The following is a 5,170-nucleotide window of genomic DNA, read 5'->3' as shown; positions in this document are numbered from 1 at the left end:
CTTCTGTCTTGTCAGGATTCAGCCTCAATCTGTTAGCCGCCATCCAACCTCCAACCGCCTCCAGGCACTCACACAGGACCTTCACCGCCTTCACTGGTTCTGATTTAAAGGAGAGGTAGAGCTGGGTGTCATCTGCATACTGATGAACACCCAGTCCAAACCCCCTGATGATCTCTCCCAGCGGCTTCATATAGATGTCTAGCTCTTTCTTGCTAAATGAAATGGCCCTCTGCTAACACAGCTTTGATGGTTCTGCATGGACTCTCTGGTCCCCCTTTAAAATTGCCCATATATTAAAAACATTTACAAACAAGGGGTGGTGGTGGTGAGTTCTTTAAAGAGCAGAGCTGCAGTTATGGTTCCTGGAGGTGTTATTATCCAGGTAGCAGACTATGATAGAGTTGATGTGGTACTGCAGCAAAAGAGGTAAAATGAGCCCATGGTTATATTTTTGAAATATGACTTTGGAAATTTGGAGTTTCTTCCTAGCTTCTGTGTGATCATAAGCAAGCTACAAATGACCTAGTTTAAAGAATCTTCAACTAGTTGTGGGCGCTCAGTGCATTTGAAAATTTCATTCTCTGCCATCTTCTTTTATAGCAGAAAGGCAGTTTCTAAGCCTTTGTCTTCGCAAACCTGCGTACAGAAAAGAACTGGATGTTATTCTCAAAACAATCGTTATTTTTGCCACCACTGTGAAATTCAAGAGAAACTTCACCAATTTACAGTTTTATTCATCTTATTTTCCTTTTATGGGCATTCTGGAAACACATGAATGGCCAACATGTGGTGGTAGCACTAAATAACATGATGTTTATAGGCTAACCTTACGTTGGTGATAAACTCCTACGGATTTAGCATGAAATCGCCAGAAAAGTGTCATCTTCATACAAAAGTGTAAAAGTACAAATAACAAAAAAAATGACAACAGAGGACAACAGTCGCCCAATATAAGAGATGAAAAGACGAAGTGATTATTTAAGCTTAAACATATGCTTGGGCACAGTGGGCTCATCCACTAGAAAGCATGGGACTAAGCTGTTTTCTGCTTAACACATGCTTTGTAGACATGCCCCACTCATTTCCCCAGGGAAACCCACCCTTTAGCGTTAGGTTGGAGCCAATGTTAAGCTGGAGAAAATATGAATTGCTGTTGGCTCCAACTGGGGGAAAGCAGGGGGACAAGAGGAAGTGTGGATATTCCCAGAGCTTTAAAGCTTGGACCTGAGCTTAGAAAAGTGGCACAACATCAGATCAGAATTCTAAACCAGGTAGGAAGCCTTGACAAGTAGAGAAGACTCCACGCATCAGACATTATTCCTCCAGTTTAGGAAGAGGGTCAGGGGACAGTCCTAACTCTCTTGTCTCTGCTTCCCTTCACCACATAATTCCCCCTATCCCCATTAATCACTGGAAAACAAGGTAGGGATTTATCTTACCCCATTATTGCCCTTTGGTTCTTCCAACACCTGCTTTACCAGAAAGTATATCATTTTAACTGGAGCAGAAAACATTAATACGATTTATTCGTGTATTAATTGTTGAGTTAGTCACAAATTTTTGATCAGGGCTGTCCACTATGAAAGGTTTTTCGGTTGTTGCTGCTGTTAAGTTATGCATGCGTGTGTCCCCACCCCTCCCTCCAAGCATATAAATTTTGTTCTTTTGGCCAGTCAAGAACATTTTCTCACAATCATGAATGCAGATTAGCATTACCTCAACATACTTCATCATGCATTTTGAATATGTGCTAGTGATTAGAGACTCAAAATGCATGTGGTGCCTCAGGCATCTGCTGAAGGGGAGGGAAGGAGGAGAGGCAACTGCAAAGCCACCAGCCCAGAAGTGAGGGAGATAAAACAGTTGAGCACCCAAGGAAAGGCAATCATTCTGCCATAACTATTGCACCTACGTCAAAAGCATTTACTATATATACCCTATAACAGCTGCAACAATGTTATCAACACAGACCAAACAACCTGAAAACTAGATTTAACTCGTGGGATGGTAGCACAGGAGGCAAGTGCCCAAACAGAGGAGCAACTCAGGAGCCCACCTGAGGATGTGAATGTTAATTTGAAATATATTGGTTATATCTCTTTCATCAAATTAAAATAACACTCACACCCACAGTCCATCACCAGAAATGCAATCTTGCCCTTCTGTGCTCATACATACAGTTTTCTGAGTTTCCACTGAAAATTCAAGCAAGGGATTTCAGCGTTCGGCATGCTTACTGAGTACCTGGAACCATTTTGTTGTGTACAGCAATCAGTCATCATCACTCAAGGTGTTCAAATATTGGGCTAATATAAGTCACTAGACTTGTGCATTGTGGCTATAGAGTACAGGAGAATTTTCGTTGTGGCAACAGCAACTGAGTTTTCCATGATTAAAGACAGTGGAAGGATTGCCTAATTCAGTAGCTCCAGTGAAACACTGTCTCTCTCAGCAAAGTTTCCTGTTCATGAAGATAGCAATGCAGAATGCTCCCCCAAACCCTTCTTCACCCAGGCTTAAGTGTTGATAAATTCTGCCACCCCTTCTGCCACCAAATGCCACTTTGTCAAGAGCTAGTGCAGCATAGTTACAGGAGAGCAACCCTGTCCTCTAATAAACCAGGCAGAGAGGGGTGCTTCCACTACAACTGGCCCTGGACTTAGTTCTGATTACTCTCTAAAACTATTATTGTTAAGTGGCTAAATGTCTAATAAAGAGCAGCAGAAGGATTGAGAACAGGACCACTTCCTCCTCCTTAGGCAGAGTTTTAGCCTATTCTTTAAATTGTTTTAAAAACAACACAAAACCCCTAATAACAAAATACAACATTCTTACATTCTTAGAACAACTTTCTAATAAGATTGTATCATTACGATGCCAGTATCCCCAAAATGTAATTCACACATTTTGTTATTTCTGCACTATCTGGTTCATTAAGAGCTGCATGTGATTGATAGACACTGACTTTTTTCATTCAGTTCAGTAACCCACAACATTTAGTCAACCATGCCTGAAATGAGATAAAACATTTGTTTCAATCTTTTAACACTCCCCATACTGCGAACAACAAAACATAACGACTATTGGTTCCAAAATTTAGCTGTAAATTAACAGAAATTAAATAAAACACCACTTTTACTGAGGAATAAATAATCCTCTGACTTTTCTTATCCCATCTAAATTGGGTGATCATTTTCTACAAACTTCTCAAAATTGTATATTGCATTATGTTAGGATTAATGTAGGTCAAAGGGAAAGTACATTTAAATGCCCATGATCTAGCACATTACAAATATTATCACATTCTGGAAACACAGAGATTATCTGCCGGACGCTTTGGATGCAGTAAAATGAATCCCATTTTTTTAAAAAATAATATTTATTCAAAGTTTCAAAAATACATACATACATACAATAAAAAACAAAAAAACACAACAGAAAAACGAAGAGGAAAAACTCAAGAAGAAAAAGAAGATAAAAAAAAGAAAAATACACCTCCCATATTACATCTTTTCATTTGCTTGTTTCTTAGACCTCCTCACACCTCCCTTTTTGTATTCTGAATCCCATTTTGGACTACGGGTAGGACAAGTCAAATGTAAAAAATGAGATGAGTGGCACTCCTTTCACACATTCTATGAAAACATGGGCCTGCAAGTAGGTTTGTGTGTAATGTCCCATTTCCTTACCTCCTTAAAAACATGGTTTCCAAATGTGCAGAGAGAATCCTATACACACACAGTTTATGTCTTGCTGCTGTTCTGTCCTTAGAAACAACATGGTAGAACTGCCAGAGTGCTCCCATTCACCTCCTGTCCATTTAGCCTATGCACTTTGAATACGGAAAGAAGGCTAAAGATCCCACCATGTTGGGATGCTGCCAGGGAGATGGGGGCATCAGGCAGGCCCCCAGACACCGGCCGGCAGCCAGACGAACTCTGGTCTCCCTTGCAGCAGCATCAGTCAGCAACACATAGCTTCAGAAGCCTTCAGAAACTTGAGCACGCTCTATCAGCAGAGTGAATAAATCTTCACAACGGAAGTGGCGGACAGAGACATGTGTAAGCATTATTTACAGGCGTTTGTTCAGCATAGTTCAGGAACAAAGGAAAAAAAACATGTCTGCTTCCCTTTGTGTCCAAGCACACAGCAGTATAGCAAAAGCAATATACAAATGGAAATTCCCAGCAGACTGTGCTGGAAGTAAACAGGCATGTGACACACAACAGTCACGCCTGTTCCTTTTAAGGTGGAACAGAACTATATCCTAACACACCATACCTCTCTTCCTAGAGTTGTCCATCACAGATAGGACAAAATTCCTCATGAAGCCCAACTTCTTGACAATATAGTGGGCAGCTAGTTGTTGGTATTTCACTCCTCCCATTGCAAGGATCATCTGATCCTATTGTTTACTTTCTGTTCCGTGAGAAAGGAAGCCTGTCTGTGTGACTTCTGCCTCTGGTACTATTGTGTTTTTTTTCTTTTCTGCTCTGTCTTGCGACCTGACAGGATGTCCATACGAGGGCTGCTCCTCTCATACGTGTTAGTTATGTTCTTTAATCTGTAATTAGTAGAAATAAAGTAGGTGTGCCCAGATACCTTCTCACCTCCGTCTGTGCTGCTTTTACCCTATAAAGACTGGGTGCTCACAAGAGAGCAACTGTGAGCCCCAGAAGACCAGGACCCCTTCCTGGGAATGCTGCGTAGCTGTTCCAGTTGCCAGAGGAGGCCATGGGGCCTGCAAGAGTGTCCATTAGTGGTATCACATGATTTTCATCAGGCAGGTGTCATCATGTCCGGATGACCTCATTGCTTTGTGACAGAGCCTTTGGTAGTCCTCTGACTCACAAATGGGAGCTTGTTTCCCATTGCAGGTTTTCTCACTGGCAGTGAGGCGATGCAACGTCCCTGCAGCCTTAAGGCCTACAGCCAGGGATGGAAGCTAGACTGCGGTGGCCTTCACCTTATTTCTATATCCACAGAGGAATTGCCAGGGGCAGCATTGTTATCTTTGGTTGGGTATAGAAAGCAAACTCAGTCAACTGACAATGGAATGAAGTGTTTTTCTTTACATTTGCACTTGAAACAATAGCAACAGGATGCTGAAAGGCATGGCACAACAAACAGGTAGAATGGAGAGAGTTCTATGGGGCTCCAAACCAGCAGA

The 5,170-nt window shown here is 41.7% G+C and overlaps 1 long non-coding RNA gene across 1 annotated transcript; it reads right to left on the bottom strand.

The window, feature by feature from the left end:
* Nucleotides 1–317: 317 nt before the first annotated feature.
* Nucleotides 318–4,863, bottom strand: LOC310844116. The gene is made up of 2 exons (XR_014563952.1): nucleotides 4,611–4,863; nucleotides 318–636 (listed from the first exon to the last, which is right to left on the bottom strand). It is a non-coding gene; the product is annotated as an uncharacterized lncRNA (long non-coding RNA).
* Between the last annotated feature and the right edge of the window lie 307 nt (nucleotides 4,864–5,170).

Source organism: Podarcis gaigeae, assembly GCF_964106915.1.
Source record: "Podarcis gaigeae genome assembly, chromosome: 4".
NCBI classification, from domain to species: Eukaryota; Metazoa; Chordata; class Lepidosauria; order Squamata; family Lacertidae; genus Podarcis; species Podarcis gaigeae.
Note: the sequence above shows the minus strand (reverse complement) of the source record. Positions and strands in the feature narration are given on the sequence as shown.